The 21,039-nt window shown below is 51.1% G+C and overlaps 1 protein-coding gene and 1 long non-coding RNA gene across 5 annotated transcripts in view; one reads left to right on the top strand and one right to left on the bottom strand.

Moving 5' to 3' along the window:
* Pebp4 (phosphatidylethanolamine binding protein 4) overlaps positions 1-21,039 on the top strand; it is a 209,698-nt gene that overhangs the window by 139,386 nt on the left and 49,273 nt on the right. The gene's annotated exons all lie outside the window — the stretch shown is intronic.
* The window catches only part of LOC121136551, a 76,711-nt gene continuing 65,432 nt past the window's right edge, over positions 9,761-21,039 (bottom strand). For all 4 annotated transcript variants that reach the window (XR_005873575.1, XR_005873597.1, XR_005873574.1 and 1 more), the window contains 4 exons: positions 14,279-14,459; positions 13,079-13,147; positions 11,023-11,231; positions 9,761-10,181 (listed from right to left, as the gene is read on the bottom strand). This is a non-coding gene — a long non-coding RNA (uncharacterized LOC121136551). The remainder of the gene's footprint in view (positions 10,182-11,022; positions 11,232-13,078; positions 13,148-14,278; positions 14,460-21,039) is intronic.

Genomic DNA, 21,039 nt, shown 5'->3' with positions numbered 1-21,039 from the left:
CCACAAGAGCCAAAGCCATCTACAGTTGCAGCGTGTCTCAGAGCTGAACTCAGCTAAGACGAATGTTGCCTTGAATGGGAAGTTAGCTGACTGAAAATGAAGAAACCCATTTTAGGGGAGGAGAATCACCACAGCAAGCGCCTGAGAAACCGGAAGTATGTGTTCTTTGGGAAACCAGTGATGCCTAGCTCATGAGTCCCCAGATACTGGTTTCCCTTTCAAGCACAGTATCAGCTCCCGAGGCCCCAACATCCCTAGAGAAGTCACCCTAAAACTGTGCTATGGTCTCAGGCCCCACCCTGCCACCTTCTGACCTACAGAGATATCCAATGGTGGAGGGTGGAGGGCACCCCCATCTCAGTTCAGGAAGCGTAGAAATGGGGTCCCCCATAAACATCAACATAATCTCTGTGAGAGGTGGCAATGTATTAGCATAAACTGAAAGTTGAGAGACTCCAGGGCTTGGCATGGCATCCCCTTCGTTCCAACGAGCTGACCTGAACATCCAAGCAAACCTAACCATTTGCAAAGTGAAGCGCCTGAGTCCCCAGAACTCAGGGTAGTTTCCACTTGCAGAAACCACATAGCTTCTCTGCTCCTCCACTTCCTTGACTTGCCAGCAGCCTATTCTCTATCCTAATGATTCTAAAACTCCACGTGACACACTCAGTGTGGGACTCTGTCTCTCTGTTTCATTTTCTGGTTACATTATTCCAGATAATACTCCTCTTGCTTGCCAAGAGAAGGAGAAAAAAATGACATTAATTAAAGATTTGGTCTGTGTCCTAATCAAAAATTTTGAAAATGAATGTATCATACTGTACGTTCCGTAATGTAGTCGGCTTTTTTACTTAGCAATATATCATTAACATTTTCCCATGTCAACACATAATCCTCCGAACCATGATTTTTACTGCAGAAGTAGTTTACCATATGGATGTACTATAATTTCCTCAGCCAATCCTGCACTGTTGGACATTAGGCTGTATCTCTTTTTTTTTTTTTTTTACTCAAACATATATAATTATCACCAAGGCTACAATGAACACGTGAGCAGACAACTCTTCATTCACCTCTGTGGCCACTTCCTTAGTTAGGAACTCAGAGGGCAGAAGCTTCATGTGTTCAAAGGCTCCATGGCACATGTTACTAAAACACCACCCAGTGTTGAGAATTTCTATTTAGAATTCTACCAACCACATTTGAAGGGCCTAGAGCTCTAGGCCCTCCATTGTATACATGGGTAAACTGAGGCCTGCTGGAGGTATGGTCAAGTATTTGTCCTGGGCACTCCTCACAAGTGTGTGAGAGCTAACACAGCTAAGAAGCAACAGACCGTCTTTGAATCCCCCAGTTGCCCAGCCGGTCCACCTCCAACCCCACTGCCATAACTCGGGCTTCTGGAATCTTCCTCTGTCTTTCACAGCCATGCTGACTCTGAGAGATACTGGCCTACAGAGGTTTCCTTCATCACTCCTCACATATCTTCCCCCTCCCCACAATAAACTGCTCCTCCTTCAGCCCTCTTGAAGCAAACATCTCCAGCATAATGAGGAGATGCTCCCGTGAGCTGCCAGGGCCCTCCTTCCACCCCCCTGGCCAGCCACCCCACCCCATCATCCTTCCTGGATACCTCCCACTGCCTGACTGTCTCTGCCTTGGTTACTTTTCCCAGCACCCCTTCCCCACTGTGCTTCCCAGCAGAAGTGGCTCTACCCCCAAAGACTTCAGCCACACATTCCCTGCCTCTGTCCAGGGTTCCTCAGGTAGGCCTTTGACCTATAGGCTTTCACGGTCCATGAGTTCAGCTTTGCCTGATCCAGCCTGCACCTCCCCACCCACCTGCCTGGCGCATCCTGTGAGGTTGACTGTACACATCTCATCTCCTAAGGCAGGCCTTTTAGGAAGCCAGGTACCCCCAAGGCGTGCACAGCCCCCCAGCCTGTACTTCTGTAGAGCAGCACATTTAGAGGTCAAGGCAGTTTATTTCCCTGACCCTCCCACTAGGCTCCAGCACTCAAGTGGACCTAACCCCAATGTGTGTTTGAGGACTGAGGAGCTAATATTATCTGACCTAGGAAATCCTCTTCTCTCTGCCATTACCAGCCAACGGGAAGTCTAGCCCAAGAGTTGTTTCTGACTTCAGTGAGAGGGTATGGGTACCACGGAAATCACCCTCATCTGTCAGAGTGAGCACTGCCACCCTCACCTGCTTCCTCTACTTCTGTCAAGTCCCAGACCTGAGCAATAGCAGTCATCAGGAAAGGGCATTTGGAAACTTAAGACCTGTTGTAATTCTTGTCTTCTGCCTACTTCTATGAGATAGTCTCTACATGACAACTTGATTTCCATGTCTAAAGCAGCCCTTCAGCTCTCAACTCTCCTCACTCTACTCTATCCATTCTTCTAAAAATACCACCCAATCGTCCTCGGAGAGAGGCATCTTGGGGTTGTTCTCAGAAGGGCCCACTAGTGAAGCCTTCTCTCATGAACAGCGGGATCCAACCCAAGGGAACATCTCTCTTCCTATGAAGGGCCACCGGCCATCCCCACTCCTTCTCTGCTCCCTTTCCCGTAGCATGGAGCTGTGTCGGAGACATTTGTCTGATGAGTGGGCATTGAAACAACACTAAGAGATGGGTTTTCAGATGTCTACTAGTATGTCAAGCCATCCTCCGTACATCCTAACTTCATTCCAGGGGAGATATGCACAGGATACAACAATGTGTTTTGGGGCTCCCATACTTGTATAGCTAATCCAGAACCCTCCAGAATAGAAGGATTAGCACTTCTCTTGCTGGGAAACAAACAAAAAATCGGTGAGGCAAGCAGGAGGGGGGGAGAGGGTGGATCCCACTCCTACTCTGTACTGGACACTTCCCAAACACCTGTCATTTAGGGTCATTTCACACCACATTGCACCACTGTCATGAGCTCTGAATGACACATAAGGAATGGATGGTTCAGAGAAGTCCATCCCTTTATCCAGAGCCATGTAGCAGAGATTTAAAGCCAGCTCCTCTTGTCTCCAGTGTCTGCCCCCTTATCTATGCAACTGCTGTCTCCAGACTCTACTAGCCACAAAGCCCAAGGAACAGCTCTATTCATGTTCGACTCTGGGTCCCGTATCCTCCCTCTTCTCTGTTAGCGCTCACTGACAACTTCCTCCGTTACAGACCCCGAGGGCCCTGCCTGAAAGCCAGTGTCTTCATTTCCAAGGAGGAAGCTAGCTACCTGGTTTTCTCGGGCCGTACTTATACCCAAGGACAGAGTTGAGTCCCTCTGACTCAGTTGCGCGTCTGACCATCTTGTCACCCCCTCCCAGCTCTTCTCTCAAGCCTCTTCTCCTAAAGAGCAGGATCTGCGGTCAGAAAGACATGTCCCAAAATATCTCACCCCTTTGTCTTCCCCACCGGATGGGATCTTGATAAAACCTCATCTGTGACCTGGACTTTGAACTGGAGTGACCAGGAAAGGTCTGGGTCAGATTCCCAAAGGTGTCTCGTAGGGACAGGGGACTCGCAGGCCTCTGCTCTAGGACTGGTACCCTTGATTAGGGACCACTGAACGCCAATGGCTATTTTTTCCTCAATGAAGCAGGGCAGCACGGAATCTGACCCTTGCTCACAAGCGCCCGTCATTTAAAGACAATGCAGAGACTCGTCTTAGGTGAGGTTATGTTCGCCTGCTCTGCCATCCCACTGCAACCTGCAGACCGGGGACAATCAGAGTGGAACCGAGTAGCAAAGGTGGACACACCATGGTGCTGAGAAATCGGCATAGTGACAGCCACATGGCCAAGGGGGCACTGCCGGCATCGTGTGGGCCTGGATACTGCTACACTACCCCGAAAAGGCGGCTGAACTCTGGTGGAGCCCGAGGCATCTCTGATGGGCCTTTCCGTAGTGCTGTAGTGCTGCGATGCTTTTCTCCTTGGTGTCGTCACTGTTGACAGAGGTTTATGTAACCCAGAGTGAAGGCCTGGAGTTCTCCCCAAGCAGCAGAGTGAATCAGTTTTTTGCCGCCGCCGTCATTTTCTCCGCAGGAATCTGCTTTATGCAGATTGGATTTAGGGGTTTTTCCTGGATGCTTCTGTTTCATTTAACATGCAAGGGCTAATAACTTGTCACAATTCAATAAGGCGGTGGTTACAAACACCCAGGCAGCTGCTTATTTAAATGCAGGTTTGTTAATTAGCTTCTCTTAACAAGGCTTGTGCTAAATCAAGCTCCCGCCTGGCAGCACCCAGGTCTGGCACAGCTCCCAGGACAGGAGGTCGGGATGTTGGCAAGGGGGTCAGAATTCAAGGCGAGGAGACCTGTCCTGGTCACTCCTCTGCCTCAGTTTCCATAAAATCAAGGTGCCACGAGAGAACTAGGTTGTCCCTTCCTGCTTGTTTCTGGTGTCTTTGCCGAGGCTGTGGTTTGTGTTTAGTGTTGTGGCTCTTCCCCTCGCCGCCATCTCCACTTCCTCCACTAAGCTGTCCTGTGTTCCCTGAGCATCACTATGTATTGAGCTCTGGGGATGGGGGTGTCAGGAACAAAAGAGAACCGGCCAACAGAGGGCTGCATACCAAAGAACTGTCTCAGTAACCCTCGAGACAGCCTAGAACTGATGCCCTAGCCTGCCACAAGTATAGTCACTGAGATCTGGGGAGGTTACAGGTGAGAGTCGCTCTGAGCTTCCCTAAAGGCCTGACTACAAACTCTGTTCCTTGAAAGCGAGAGGCACTTAGAGACCAGCATGTGTCATGTGGGCATTGATAGTTTGTCAGCCTGATGAGCACCAGGCTGAGGTCTTGCTCAAAGGACATGGCCCTAGTTGAATTATGCCTGAAGCATAGATTCTGGTCTGCTTGGAACCTACAGGCCTCTCACTGGGCACCTGACCACCAGCCCCAAAAATGCTGCTGGGGGCCTGCGAGGACATCTAAGGGGCTGTTGTTGGGGGCCCTGCCTTTGTGAGACTTATGCGGTCCATCCAAGTGTCAGTACCCATAGAGATAGTGCAAACAGAAGCCGATGGGCAGGAAGAACTGGTCCTGTGGACACCTAAGGAGTGTGTGCCATCGATACCTTCTAACCTGACAGGATAGCCGTACCCATTTTTCCTCGGTGGGACGGCAACTTGAAAGACCAAGAAAACAGTTATATGTCCTGCTTAGTCTCAAGAAAGGACTGGGAAACATCAAAATGTAGAAAGGTTTGAATCAGGGTGGGGGATGGGGATAGATCCTGAGAATCTGGTTGCCCAAACTTAATTCCAGAACAGCAGGAGCCCAGCTCACATGGTCTCCCGCAATTTTGGGGTGCCCTTTTCAGTAGGTCTCCTTCATGAAACAGATGCCTGCCAGGGCTCCCTAACAGAGGCTGGGCCTGAGAATCTCCTGGGATCCTCACGGCTGCAGGCCTTCCCTATGGCCCTGGCTGCGGCAAGACTGGGACATCTGGAAGACTGGCCAGGTCCCCACAGTGGATGCTAAGCTCCATGTGTGAGGGAATAGCTTTCCTTCCTAGGGCATCCAGAAGCCCCGCCACTTCTGAAACTGGGTTAGCCTCTAGAGAACCTTCTAGAGAATCAGAGACCCCAATGAGATACAAGTGTCATCTTCTCCCTAGAGCATGTCTCAACCCGTTTGGGGGTAGAATGACCCATTCCAGGGTTCGCTTATCAGATATTTACATTAGAATTCACAACAGTAGCAAAATTATAGTTTTGAAGCAGCAACAAAATGATTTTATGGTTGGGGGAGAGGTCACCAAAACATGAGGAACTGTGTTAAAGAGTCCTAGCATTAGGAAGGCTGAGAACCACTGCCCTAGCAAAGCACCCATTCAAAGTTACTCAGATTTGTAGAAGTTTTCCATTTCTACTCATTTGCCAAGCTGCTGAAATCTGTTCACGGTTCCCAGACATTCTCAAGACCTTGCCCCCAATTAGCATCCCTCTGGGAGTGTGTGAGACTTTCCACATGTGGTCCAAGGTCCCTGTGTGAAGACTACTGCTCTCTAACACACCCTGATGGATGACCTGGATAGTTCCACACCACTAGAGGCGGAGGTCTGGATCTAATGGTTTTAAGGACTTGGACAACGCTTAACACGTAGTAGGCATCCCACAAATGTGTGTTGAATGAAGGAGCAAATGGATTCTATGTTCTGTGATACTGCATCTCTGTTTTTATACTTCACACAAGTGCCCTTAATTCATAGCCTCAAGCACCTTGTATCATAGCCAGCATTAAGGGGGTCAGTGAGATGGCTCAACGGATAAAGCTGCTAAGCCCAGTGATCTAAGTTTAGGACCCAGGTGATAGGAGACAACCAACTCTCACATGCATGAGCCTGCAGTCTCTCTCTCTCTCTCTCTCTCTCTCTCTCTCTCTCTCTCTCTCTCTCTCACACACACACACACACACACACACACACACACACACACAGTAGCCTTTTGTAAGGACGTGGAAGAGGCACCCAAGGTCAGACCTTCTGAATTCTCTGTCCTGTGTTTCTTACCTGGTGAGAGACCTACTGCCACCCCAGTACCTCACGTCTAATTTTCCCAAGCCACCGGGCACTGCTGTGTAGGCAAGGCTGCTGTGTGGGCAGTTTCGAGAGACAGGAAGGAAGTAGACCGCACTCCACATCCACTCCCCACACTGAGAGGAAAGGAGCCAAGACCCTAGGTGGGCCCTTCACCTGAGGTGTAACGGCAGGCAGCATGTCCTCTACAGTTCTCAAGTCCCCTGGGCCTTGTTGAGACAGGCCCAGCTTTCACGGGGATTCTTGGCCTGCTTTCTCTCCCCAAGAGAAGGAGGAGGAGAGCCAGCCACATCCAAAGGCCCATATGGGCATCTCCAGACATGGACTGGGGGCTGCAGCCCTAAGCCAGAGGGTCCAGAAAGAGGTCCAAAGCCAGGCACAAGAGTTTGGTCTCCCCAGATGTCTCTAGCAGTTGGGCCACCTGACATGCCAACTGAGGCAGGAGTGGCTGTGTGGGAGGCCTGGGTACAGGGGGAGGGAACTCCTACCCCCGCCCAGGCCTTGGAGCATTTGAAAGGCAAATGTGCTGGGTTGCCTAGGGAACAGGAGAAAAGGGACTTCCCTAGCACCGGTGACTAGTAAGGGATGGAGACGGGGAGCTGTGATGCTGAGAAAATTGTTTCCAAAAAAAAGTAAAAAGCAGTGACTAAGCAGGCCTGGTTATGTAAAGCGATCCCTGAGGAAGTGTGGGGAAAAGCCTGGGACCCACCCCCGTGTCTCTCCTCCCCACTCCCAGCCCCGTGCCTGGGAGTTTCCACCAGCCCCGGCCCCCTCCTATTCTCCCGGAACTCCTAACTCCCCCACAGGACTGACAAGAGAGGCCGCCCACCTTCTGAGGGCAACCCAACGTTGTGGGCAAGGCAAAGAGCCGTAAAGGGATCGTCATGCCCCACTATGTACCCCACCCAACAGTGGGGGTTCTGGGAACTCTGTCCCACAATGCACTGGAGGTCAGCCCAACGGGGGAGCAAGGGGCTACTTACTTACTTACCATCCCAGGGTCAAGGGCTGTCCTCTCAGAAAACACAAACCTGGGTTTGATGCCCATCACTGCTGCTTGCTCTCTATGAGGCTTTGGGGGGAAGTTCTCAGACTTTGATCTGGGTGGTTCCTTTGCCTGAAGATGTAGGGGGATGTTTACCCCAGAAAGCTGTAAGCTGACTTAAGGGCAGCATTACACAAAGGAAGTGTTTGCTCCATGCCAAGGGAGAAACCACAGGGAATGCATGCGAACCATGCTTGGGACCTGCGAAATGTACCCAACCCTTGAGTGGCCTCCATCCATGTTTCTCAAGCTGAAGGGTCCCAATCACCCAGTAGACATGTAGCAGGGTGGACCTGTGCCTTCAGGCCCAAAAGTTCCCACCCTGGGGATCTGCCTCTCTTCTCAAAAGAATCTTCTCAAGAGGCCTTAATAGACTGATGAAATGTTATGCCAGACCCCCAAACCCTTCACTGGGGCTCAGGAAGGGTCACAAACACCTCAGTTCCCCCTGCTGCGTATTTTTCCATCTTATAAAAGGAGACTCCTCTGGACAAGCAGATTTCTTACAAAGATGTATCTTGTTTTTAATCACGTGTATGTGGGGGCAGTGGGTATGTTTCCATGAATGCATAGGTTCCCAGACTCTAGAACGATCCGATGCCCTGGTCCGAGAGTTACAGGCAGTTTGTAAGCTGCCTGATGTGGGTGCTGGCAATCGAACTCAGGTCCTCTGGAAGAGCAGCGCATGTTCTTAATCACTAAGCCATCTCTCTAGCCTTGGACAAATGGATTTCAAGGCATGGGCTGCCCTAGACTTTACAGGAAAGGTCTAGAAAACAAGGGCTTTTGCCCCAGTGAACATGATCGCCAGGAAGGAGATTATAATACATTCCCCACCTCCAGGTGAAAAAGGCAGGACTCCCTGGAGACTCCCCTGGTGCCGTGCCCAGTCAGTCCTCTTCAAGGGTACATCTGCTGCTTTTTAAAGCTCTGAACCCTGCCCTTCTCTTGGGTTAACGGGGTGTCCTGGGATAAAGGGCCTGTCTCTTGTTGGCCTGAGCTCTTAGCAGAGACGGAGGGACAAGGGCTGGAATGGCTCTATGGAGGCCTCAGCCCCCCTGCCTTCTCTGATAATCTGTCTCCTCCCCTAAGGGCATATCTCCTTTCACTCTGCTCCAGATGAGGGTTCAAATCCAGCCTCTCCCAAGCCCAGTGAGCCAATTCAGTTTTCCTCTGGGCCCCTCAGTACCTCTTACATTGGCTGCTGAACTTTAAGAGCAGGCTGAATCTCTTTGCTTGGAGACTTGGTTCTCCTGGCCCTTCCTAGTGCGAGGCCCAGGCCTGGGGATGTTTAAGCCAAACAGATACACATCCCAGTAGAGACACTGTCCAGATTCCCAAGAACTCTGCTCAGAATGGGCAAGCAGAGTGGGGGAGGGGATCCAGGGCCCACCCTAGCTCGCTATCTCCCTGAGTGTCTAGTCTCCCCACAGAACAGGGGGGTGGTCAGGAGGCACTTGTGGCCTCTAACTCAGGTCCTCTGCTGAGACCCTCAGAGCTCCTGTCTTGCGGTCTCTGACGGCATGAAACACAGTGGCCTTAAGAGTCACACATCCTTTCGACCCTGTCACCTCTTAGCTAAGTGACTTTTGATATGTCCCTGGCTTCTGTAGCCCAGATCCTTTTTGGGGGAAATTGGGGCCACCTTGGAGTTGTGAGGAGGAGTGCATTAAGCATTAAGGGAATCCAAACATGGGGTGCCTTAGACCCCACCACAGGGTGTGGCCCTTTCTATGAGGAAGCTGAGTCCCTGTGCCTCCGATTTCTGAGGAGTGCACACTCTGGCCACCACCAAAGGCATATTTACCCAGAGGCAGATAACTGGGTGAGGAAACCCCCTCCTCCCACGTCCCTGCCTCCCCCACCCCCCCCTCACCTTCCCACATCTCCTCCCTAGAGGCTCATAATTGGTGTTGTGTGAGGATTAGTCACCTCACCAGCTCAACGGAGCCTCCCCCACAGCCCAGGCCCCCACACAGGCAGGCTGGCTGAATGTCTAATTGGAGTTCCTCACACCTCTAAGGACAGCCTGTAATGGAATGACAGAGGAATCAGTACCTGGGCAGTGGTGAGCCCTGACTCTTGGAGGGGTGCTAAGACTAACCACAGATCTTACCGTCCCTAAAAATGCCTCCATCAGATAGCCTCAGCAGAGTTGAAAGAGAAGGGCCAGGTAGACCGTCAAGAGGCTTGGAAATTGCGTTGGTACTCAGCATCCAACCAAACAATACTTCCAGAACCTTCTACCCAGGGGCCGGGGAGGAAGGTTGCTGCACAGGCCCACCCATCACAGTAGCCCCAGGCCCAGCTCCACCAACAGGCTCCTCCCCTCCCCGGGTCTTCAAGTGGGGGGGAGCAGCTATTGAAGACTTGAGGAGGTCACAGTAAGCCACTTGCTACCAACATGTTTAGGTGTCTTCTACGGTGTCCCTCGGTGAGTAAAATGGGGAGATCTTGGAGGCAGGAAGGTCCAGGCTCAGACAGTAACTCATCTAGTTGGCTGCTAGGGACAGTTGGGATGATGGTTCCAGAAGGAGCAAGGTCACTTTGTCACTATTTGTGTCGAGGCCAAGTAGAGGGGATGAAACAGGCACTTGCTGCAAAGTTCAGAGAAATGGAGAGGGGAAGAATGGGTACGGAACTCCCAGGGAAGCAGGAAGCAGCACCCGACCAAAAGTTAGAGGCAAATGAAGAGGAAGGACAGTGGTGGCCATTCCCTTTGGGGTGCGGCTGACTCAGAGTTTCACTCTGTCATGGCCGCACCCACCCCGCTCCAGGTTAGATGGGGTGGTGGTCAGAGCACAGTGATTGCAGAGGAAAATAGGACAAGAGGGGCTGCCATGAGGGAGCCAAGCTGTCACATCCCACGGAGGGCCAGGGAAGCCAGAAAGCAAGAAGCAAGTTCTGCCCACTCAACACACAGCTCCCAGCCTTGCGTGTCTAATTGGATTCTCCCTCCCTCCTACAAGGTTATCCCTAGCGCCTGGAGTCTGGAAAACACCTAGTGGCCGGGTTCTCTCCTCCTGCTCAAGACGGAGGCTGGGGGCCTGGAGCACCTCTGCCATTCACGTTTTCCCTGTCCCCAGCTCCGGAGTAACAGTCATGCTGTAGCAGCAACACAAGAGGACCTGGGGACCTGGAGCACCTCTGCCATTCATGTTTTCCCTGTCCCCAGCTCCCGAGTAACAATCATGCTGTAGCAGCAACACAAGAGGACCTGGGTGCAACCTGGCGGGGGAATCCCTTTCCCAGTTGTCTTCAGGTTGTTGCAGGAAGACCCTGTCCAATGTCACCCCGACAGATGCCTGCTCATCGTCTTCAAGATGAGGGCCCTGCAAAGCCAGCCTCCTCCCTGTCCATCCTTGACTCTGGTTCAAGGAATCCTCAGAGTCTAGAAAGGCCTTACCCACCACTTCCCCAATGCAGTACAAATCCTACCTGCGGCTTAAGGTACCCTCTTCCGTGTACCCAGGATTGCAGTCATTCCTAAAATCATTCAGCAGGATAGTGTTAGCCCAGCCGTGGGGGCTTCCCTCTGGGAAGTGCTGCCAAGGGGCAGGATCATACCCTCCTACCCCTCTTCTATCATGCTTGAGGCTGGGCTTGAAGAAATATCTCAGTCCTGGAGGGCTCATCCGTTCTGGTCCCTGCAGATCAGGGGTAGAATATTATAGTTTGGATGTAAAATATCTTCTACCATAAGCTGCTGTTTCAACACTTGTTTTGGGGGGCTGTGGAACCTTTCGGGTAGGAGATGAGGCTGGTAGAGGTGGTCCCTAGGTCTAGATTGTTTGGGGTTATAGTCTAGTCCCATTTCCAACCGGAGTTCTCTGCCTCCTGCCCCACGGAGACGTGAAAAAGTCATGCCACTGACCCCTTCCACTCTCACTGGCAGGCCTTCCTTCCCATGATGGGGCTGCACCCTCTTTCATATGAGTCAAAGTAAATTCTTTCTCCCTTAAAACAAGGGCGGGTACCATTTAGCTCACATCTTGGGCAGCAGAAAGAGATGAGGAGGTATGTCTCCCTCCCCAGAGATGCTTTTCTTTCGTCAGTGAGTTCCTAGAGGGAGTGCTGATGTCATCTGTGGGACCCATATAACACACAGAATCACATGTCGCAGGTGCTTGGGAAACGGGTGTAGGAAGTGCCATAGCACTGTCCCTCCATCTCATGGTCCAGAGTGTTCTTTACATCCACTGAAGAGGACTCAAGATGAGTTCAAGGTTCCTTGGCCTGTGTCTGAATTCAGTTCACTATTGTCTCTCCTGCATTTCCCACAAGCATCTGCTCCGGGGAAGGACTGCCTCTCTTCTCAAAGATAACTTACATATAACCCAGTGCTACCAGCGTGGAAATACCTCACCTCTCCAAGTCCTCTGCTTTTGGCCTCCTCCGGTCCCCTCCATCTCCTTGCTGTCCAACCTCTACTTTAACCCTCCTCTCTAAGCTGCTACCTGTATTTCATTTTTCTTCCAAGTGAGGGACAAGGGACAAAGGGGATGCAGTGACTGTCTAGTGCAGGCACACCTCCCCGGATGACCCAGGCTCCTCATCTTGTGGGCATTGAACTCAAAACCCGGACAGGGCATCTTCTGAAATGGCTTCTCTGCTCCAGGAGGCTCCCCTGAGGCAGCCAAGCCCCTTTCCCACCCTGTAGATGTGGGAGATGCTCCGGATTGGGGTACGGGGAGAATGGGGGAGTAAAGGAGGGGTTCAGCAGAGATGAAACGGACGGAAACGGAAGGAGGCACACAGGGAAGGTAGGACAGAGGTTGTTGTCTGTACTCCTCCTTGGATGATTGGCACCCGACTTCCTTCCCGGCTACCCGCTGGTGGCTCTGACCCAGCCCACTTAGCTGCGCAATGGCCTCCTTTTTAGCCCTCTCCTTCTAGCCCAGACCTCAATGGAGCTATTCTCCATCCTGCCAACACTCATCCCATTGCTCTGCCAGCCTCGGCTCCCCGGTACCCTTTCCCAGCTATCCTGGTTGTGCCCACATGCCATCCTTCAGGGGGTGTGAAGCCACTCGGCAACTCTTCCATGCTCAGCAGGCTCCACATTGGGGCATCTCAGAAGGGGAGGCGCTTGCTAGCATGGGATGACTCAACCAACATCTCCGATGCCTTGGTCAGAAAAACAGCCCCTTGTATCAACCCAGCTACTTTGCTTCCTAGGTGGCCACATGATTGTGTTTTCATCCCTTGGGGAATAAGCTGTGAATTTAGAGTAGGGGGAAGCAGATAGGGAGAGAGGCAACCTTAAGGGAAAACAAATTTGCAGAGCACTGACCAATAGAGAAATGGGTAGGTGGGGTGTAAGATGGTAGTGTGGCAGTCTGAATAGAAGACCAGTGGTTTGATGGCTGATGGTTAAGACTAAGAAAGGCAATGACTAGGTTAGCCCACCATCCCGGTGGCCATGCTTGCTGGTCATCAAATGTCTTAGATTCGGACAATCACGCAAACCTCCTCAAAGCCCATGTGAACTTACTATCAAAAGACAGGCTCAATGTAGATTGGTCTTTGTAGTCCTGAAAGCACTTCGTTTTCCTCTGTCTGTCTATGAGTAATAAGAGAACCGAGGGACAAGAAAGAAAAGGTTCACATCAGTTCCTGGGGGCCTGTGTAACCCTAAAGTGCTTCTGCATGATCCTCAAACCAGCAGCTTAGGGGTGTTTTCTGCAGAGAAACCATTACCCCAACTGAGCCCCCCCCCATGCTGCTTGGAATAGAGATAGAGGAGGAGGTAGGTCCTCTAGGCTAGTGGTGGCTGCTCCATCCACAGATAGTCCTCTAAGTATACCAGAGACCCTTCCGGGAGTGCGCCCAGACCACCCTGGCCATCCTCCTCAGTGGGGACAGATGCCCCAGAGGAGCAAGCTGCCAGCATCCGGAAAACCCCCAAGAGCCAAGGAGTCGGGCAATCCTTCCTGCCCACTCAGAAATTCCGGAAGCCCTTCCAGCCGGGAACCCGCCTCCCCAACCTCTCTCTCTAGCTTCCTCTGTCTGTCTCCTTCTTGCGACTCCTGCGAGTGCACAGGAGGGTTGAGGGAAGCCCCGTGTGCCTGTGATGAACGGAGCTAATTTCTGGTTTGCTGGTATGCCGCAGAGACGCTGCCTCCATCCCCCTCCCTCCAGCAAACCCTCTCCCACACACAGACAAATAGGCTGCATATTTAATTGGAATTCCTCACACCTACAGGGTAAAGCCTTGTCAGTAGAAATAGAGCCCACAGCCAGCTGGCTTCCCCCATTCCACCCACCTTGTCTCTTAAAAAGAAATCCCCCCCCATACGTGAACACCACCCACAGGCCCTTGCAGGTCCCTCCCAGCATGGTTGTAAAGGAGGGATTGGTTGGCAAGGCTGCTTCTTGCCCGGGCTGCTACAGCTGGGCCCACCCAACAGAGACCACCCAGGGACTTCTCATCATAGACAGATCCTGGTGGCTGTCTCACTGCTAACCTCAGGAACCCCTTAACCAAAGCTCTTGAGGGCCCAGAGCCACTTAAGGATGCCGCCCAGATATTCAGGCTCCTTGATATAGGAGACCAGATGGGTGGAACAAGAAAGGAGTGGAGAATTCCCAAAGCTAGAAACTTCCCTTCGAAAAGCCCTCGGGACCAGTCCCTCATGATACAGGTGGGAAACTGAGGCTGAGGAGGCAAAATAAAGCATATTGTATGGCTAACCTGATGTAGAGCTGGGCTGAGCCTTGGCCACTGCCCCGAGGGTGCTATGATCCCTTTGCTATATGACGGGTCCCTTCCAGAATGCAGGAGGGAGAAACAGACAGGACCGAAGTCAGGGGACTTGTGGAGGAAAGCAGACACGAGCTGGGGAGACTCTGAAGGTCAAGGGCCTGGAGTAGACCTGTAGAGGGAATTCAAAGCGTCCTGTTTCCCATGTGACAGCAAGGAAGGAGGTCTATGGGAGACAAAGGAGGCAGTCCTGAGATAGACTGAGCTTCTAGGACAGCCCCAGGGCCACCCAGTCCAGAAAAACAACTGAACACTTTAGTGGGAACAAATGGATGAGGGATGCCCCTCCCTGCATCATTTCCAGAATGGGGCCCCACCACCACCTAGCCTCATGTGACCTCAACATCCAGGTCAGCAGTCACAGAGGGCTCTGCAGCCGAAGTGCCTGCAGAGGGCTTCCTATCTTGCTGTCTTGTCCCCACGGGCCTCTTTCTCCTCTCCCTGGCTCAGACTCAGCCTGGCACAGGCCCGCGCCAAAACCGGTGTGTGTCAGCGAGTAGACAGCTGCCTAGGGGGCTCTGAAGAGCGCTGTGACATCCTGGCTCCCCCACAAAATATCATCTCAGTTTGCCTGAAAGTTCACCATTAGTGACTCACTTCTTTGGGTTAAACATAGCCCTCCCTTCTCAAATGCAACTGCTTTGGGGAAAGGAAAACTCATTGAGATGTTAGCATCCCAGTGTGAATGGGGAGACAGATCTGGGAGGCAGCCCAGAGGAAGGGAGGAAGTGGAAACTGAGAAAGAGGCCAAAAGGAGGAAGGAAGTTTATTGGAAAGGAAGAGGAGACCGAAGGGAGAAGAGGCAGGTCCAGCCCCAGTCATGGCTGTTACACAGCGAGCAGAGAAACCCAACGTTATTGATGCAGTGTGCTGGGATTCACAAGTGCTGTTCTCACATCTCTCCTCATCTGACCCTCACAGGTGAGGGAGGCCGTGGTCCACCTTTTATAGATGAGGAAACTGACGCTTGAAGTTGGAGGGCTTGTCATCTAGCCAAGGAGCTGGAAAGCCAGGGCTCCCCTGGGCTCCCCTCCGCAGAGCCATCAGAATACACCCAGAGAACACCCTTCCTCCTTCTCTCCGAATATCCATCTCTGGTCAGAGAGGGGAAGGTCCCTGGTAGAGAAACAAGAGGCACAAGAACGAAGCGGTGTGTGGGGATGAAGGTAGGCAAAGGAGGTAGCGTGAGGCCCAGGCTCGTGTCCTGAAGCTCATGTCAACTGAGACCCCCATCAAGAAGGTGGTGGCACGGGTGAAGGCCCAGTTACCGGCTGGCATCAAATCTGGCAGTAATGTGGGGTCCACCCTACACACGCCCCACCCCATGCACCATGCTCTCGGACATCCTTGCAGGTCTCTGCAAGCAGGCCTTTGCTGAGGAACAGGCAGGCTCGAGCTCCTGCACCCTGCCACCTTCTCTGCTTGCCTTTTCTTCCCTCCAGCCATAGCCCTGCAGGAAGTGGCCTGTCGGCCATATTGAAACCGTCTGCTCCTCTCCCTCTTAACGAGCCAGGTTAAATATGCTGTAATCAGAGTAATCATACACCTGGGCTGGTTCTCGAGAGAACTGCCTTTTGTACTGCGATAGGACATTAATAGCAATTATTCTGCTTTGTAATTGGAGCTTTAAATACTAATTCAAACAGCCAGAGGAAAACCAATTAGTGCTAATTTATCTCTATGTGTTTTCCAGAGCTGGTGTCTGTCACACTGTGAAGAAATAGGTTGGTAATTAGTACAGTTGGGTGGTAGATAGAAGTAATTATCAGATTCTTTCATTTTTCTTTGGGGAGAAAATAGGGAGGGGGCAGGGAAGGCCAAGATAGGTACTGTAAGTCTTTGTTGTCTTGAAGTTTACAGGGAGGGCCTGTGAGTACCCAGCCCTGGGCATCTCAAGCCAGTGCGGTATCCCTGAGCCAGGTGGGTGCAGGTGGCAGAGGCACCGAAGGCCTTCACAGGCACCTTCCCACTGCCAGGCTCGTGGAGAACAGCCGGCACTGTTATGGGAAGCATCGTTTTTCTGTTTGTCTGGAAGAAGTCTTGGGAGCCCTACTGCTGACCATAGATAGGGTCAGATGGACGGGAGGGTCTGAGCCCCAAGCCAGCCTCTCGTTCCCTAGCTGCGTGGCCTGGCAGAGGCATTGGATCTCTATGGTTGCTGCTCCCCTCCCATGTAAAATGAACATGAGGACGCTGGTAGGGTTGACTGTCAACTTGGCAGTGTAGGAACACTTGGGAAATGGGCCTTGGGGCAAACTGGTGAGAGGTTATCCTGACGGAGTTCATTGTGATGGGAAGACCTGTCCACTATGGGCAGTGCTGTTCCCTGGCTGGATCCTGGATTGTATATAAGTAGAGAGAAGGTGCTGAGCAGCCTCGAGCATGCATCCATCCCTCTCTGTTTCCTGACTGTGGCTGTGATGTGACCAACTTCTGCCTTGACTCCCCCACCATGATGAACTGTGCCTTGAATTGTGAACCAAAACAACCCCTTTCTCTCTTATATTGCCTTTGCCAGGATATTTGATCACTGCAACAGGAAAAGATACTAAGACACTTTCCTCCCAAGGTTCTTGTAAGGATTGATCTAAATCAAAGCCATGTTCTCCTAGGCCTGGTACCTAATGGTAATGCATATGTGTCCCTGCATGCTTGTAGCTTGCCTGAGACCCTTGTGAGATCTCTGATGGCCTATAGCTTCTGGCTCATCATGTCCTCAACTTCCCTGCTCCCTATGCAAACCTGTCACTGGCTACACAGCTTAAGTCCTCATCTATACAGTAAGGGCAACAACTGTACCGTTCTTGAGGACTTACTGTGAAGATTACATGAGGGAGCGATCAAAAAGCTCTTAGCAAGGTGTCAAGCATGCAGTAGGAGCTCTGTCAAGGTTACTTGTCACTGTCAAAGACATTATGTTATTATTTCACTGCACTTGGTCCTGTTGGAGTCTATGTAAATCCTCCATTGAAGGAGGTAGATACGGTGCTATAAATGCATTCTACCAACTAACCCACACATATTTTATCAAAATCCCGGAACACCCTCAGGACCATCAGGAGCCAGCCACTACCTCTCAGAAGCATGAAACTAGCAAACTGGGAACAAAGGAAGATGGGATGTTAATGGCACTTCCCAGAGCTCCACAGTTTGCAAAACGCTTTCACATATATGATCCCAGTGCCTTCTCACAAATGAGTGGGCTGACAGTTGCCTTAATCCCCATTTCACAGGTTGGATAGCGAGGGTTGGAAAGGGTAAGTGACTTGCTCCAGAATGTTCTGGAATTAGAAGCCAAAGCCAAGTGCTGTGAAATCTGCAAAGGCTACTCCATGTGCCTTTTTGAGTGGTTAAGTTAACAAGTGTTTGCCACTGCATCAAGCAACTAGAACTGCCAAGAGGGGCACGGTCCTTGTGTGCGAGCAGCAGAGCTGACTATAGAGAGGTGGGGTAGAGGACCAGAATATTTCAAAGGAGAAATAGGTTGATGGAGAGTTGAACAGCTGACAGCCTTGCTCTACCTGGCTAGGCCTTTAAAAATATTAAATAAGTCTCAGGCTTGTTTAACTTGTAATTTTTAACATTGGGCCAATGTGAACATGATCATGCATTCAGTAGAAACCGTGCAGGAGTTTGGCGGGTTATGTTTTGTTTAGTTCTAAGATGGAGTCTTGCTATGTAGCCCAGACTGGCCTGGAACTCACTTTGTAGCCAAGACTGGCCTTAAAGTGCTGGAGATCTTCCTACCTCAGCTTCTCATATGCTGGCAATACAGTTTTAGCCACACACCCCCACCCCCACTCCACCCCCCACCCCCTCCACCCCCATCCCCACCCTGCACCTACAGCCAGACTTGGAATTTGAAATTTTGATCTTCTCTCAGCCTAGCAATATACACACTATGAAATTTGTGGTGCTGGGCAGAGCCTCAGCTCCCAGTTAGTCCCATAAACTCAAGGGAAGACAACCAATACTTTACTGGGTGGTATGCACTATAAATTAGGGAGATAAAATGCATCTATAGCTAATGCTAGATACCACTTGTAATGAGCTTGTCTGGGCATAACCCAGTCATAAATGAGAAGCATCTCAAGCAAGCAACACTGAAAAGTTGAGAGGTTGTTTTAATAGTAGAGAAGGGATATCTGGTAGACCCAGGCCCTCATCACAGATTCCCATCCTACCCACCAATGAAGTCAGGGAAACTGTCTGAACTCTGTAGGCATTTGAGGGTTGACCCTGAGCCACACAAGTGGGTATATGAGAAGATTAGGGAGAAGAAGCATGCTGGAGAATGGCAGAGCTTCAGCAGAAGCCTAGGAAGAGGAAGAACACACATTTTTGAGAAGCAGGGTGTAACCCAACTCAATCGGGGATGGTAAGTGCTAGGAAACCAGAAGCTTAGGCCTTGCCAACCATGTGACAGAGGATATTTGACCAAGGCCACCTCCTAAAGTTATTCATTGCTCCCCAGGAGGAGGCTTGTTTTCTCCCTACCAAGTCACTTATTTACCCATTATTGGTGTCTTTGTATGTTGTCTGCTGCTGTAACAAAATATCTAAGAAAGAGTAATTTACAAAGAACGGGGTTTGGGGGTTCAATTAGTAAAGTGCATGCCATGCAAGTATAAGGACCTGAGATCAATCCCCAGAATCTACATTTTAAAAAAGCTAGGTGCCCTGGTGAACACTTGAAATCCCACCACTGGGAAAGTAGAGACCGGAGGATGCTTGGGACTTGGTGGCCACCATGCCTAGCCCCATTGGCGAATCCCAGGTTCAATGAGAAACCCCAACTCAAAAAGTAAATGACATTCTTGAGGAACAGCCACCAAAGGTGTCCTCTGGCCCTCTGCACACATGTGCATGTGAACAGCACACACATGCAGCCACCTGCATGTGAACATGTGTACACACATACAAAAAAGTGGGGGAAATTACAGATTTGCGCAGTGGTGGTTCTGAAGGCTGAAGGCTGAGGAGTCTGAGAGTGTGGCCCTAGTATCTGGCCAGCATGCCAGCAGCTCACAGTGGGGAAGCCAAGCAAGCATACACACCTTCTTACCTTCTTACCGTTAATGCCGTCTGGCCATGGCCTCATCGAAGCCCAATCACTTCCAGCATATTAATGTGGGGATAAAGTCTTCACTGGATGCACATTCAAACATACCGTGAACTTCCACCCGGAATGAGGCAAGCCTCTAATTCCCACAGAGGAACTGGCCATAGGCTTGCCAAACTGTGAGCTTCTCCACTGGGTGGGGTACCTGCTTCCTGTGGACTCTCAGCTTCCCTGAATTCAACAGGCTGTGGACAGGAAGTTTTGAAGAAGGTGTTTGAGGGGCTTAGACTGCGGCCAGAGCATAAGAGAGTGGGAGGGGAAAGTGACAAGAGGTTGAGACCTTGAAGGAAGTGTGCGGGCAGGAACAATGGGAGGAAAGAGAAAGGTGAAGGTGCAGACACATTAGCAGGGACGGGAGGCTTGGCAAGGAGCCACACAGTGGGACTAGTTAGCTATCATGGAGGAGCTGGGTGGTTTTCTCTCTGTTTTTTTTTCTTTAATTAATTGTCTTCTTTGGTCATGGGTACCGTACTTTCTAAATATTTCACACTGAACATATTTCTCTGCTATACAAAGGGGAAAACAATGAAATTTATTTTTAAGGAAGGAAGGGACATATGCTAGAGACATTTTGAGGGAAGAACTGACAGAATTTGATAAGCGACTAGATATGGGTGATAAAGGAGATAGATGAATCAAAAATAACTCCTGGGTTTTGAGACTGGATGATAGGGGAAATGACAGCATGAGGGAAGGCAGGGAGCGAATATGGGGAGCTCTGTAGTGGGGAGAAGATTGATATAATGTCAAGGCATGATTTTTCTAGCTGTTGGCAAGACCACAGAGGGTACCCACAGAGCCCCAAAGAGAGAATCTTGAAAAAAAAGGTTCTGGGTACCCTGTGCAGGCCCTGTGTCAACTCACCAGGTGGAGGAACAGTTGTCTGGGGCCAAGGACAGAACTCAGAATATCCTTACACAGCCAGGGTTGTGAGAAAGACCCCAGCATAATGATGTGCCCAGTACACACCCCAGGATAAAAACCCCAAGGAGCAGACTATTTTCCCAGCTGGGGTGGCTAGAATGAAGAAGGATGGATGGGCCTAGGAGACAGGAGTTTGAGAAAGGTATACAAAGAGGCCCACAATTGGGAGTCAAAACATCCTGGCAGGAGGTCCCAAAGATCCTGGTTCTGATGCAGACGTGAGATTAGGATGGGAAGCCAGGAATCGCCTCCCTGGAGAGCACAGAGGACACTTCACAGAGAAGGGACTGCCTGAGTGGAGCACTAGCCCATGCTGCCTCACCAAGTTACCTACCACAAGAAATCCATTTTCTCTGGCTCCTGACTGCTTTGTAGTCTTCAGAGGTCTTGGGCCTGGTAAAGCCCCACAAACACCAAGGCAGGATAGACTGTTGCCACTGCCCTATATTTGCCTTGTATCTGTCTGCTGGTGGCATGGTGATGGGCAGGTCTCTGGAGACTGTATGACTGGGGTGTGCAGAGGGCCAAGCAGTCCACCACTCCCACCCCAATCCCACCCTGTTCCAATTCTTCCTTAGTACCAACACATGCCCCCAGGCCCACCTCCCTGGATGTGGCCTCAGAAGACTCTGTTGACCAGCTCAGG

Source organism: Mesocricetus auratus, unplaced genomic scaffold, assembly GCF_017639785.1.
Source record: "Mesocricetus auratus isolate SY011 unplaced genomic scaffold, BCM_Maur_2.0 Super-Scaffold_2245, whole genome shotgun sequence".
In the NCBI taxonomy this organism is placed as follows: Eukaryota; Metazoa; Chordata; class Mammalia; order Rodentia; family Cricetidae; genus Mesocricetus; species Mesocricetus auratus.
This window is presented reverse-complemented; position numbering and strand designations above follow the sequence as displayed.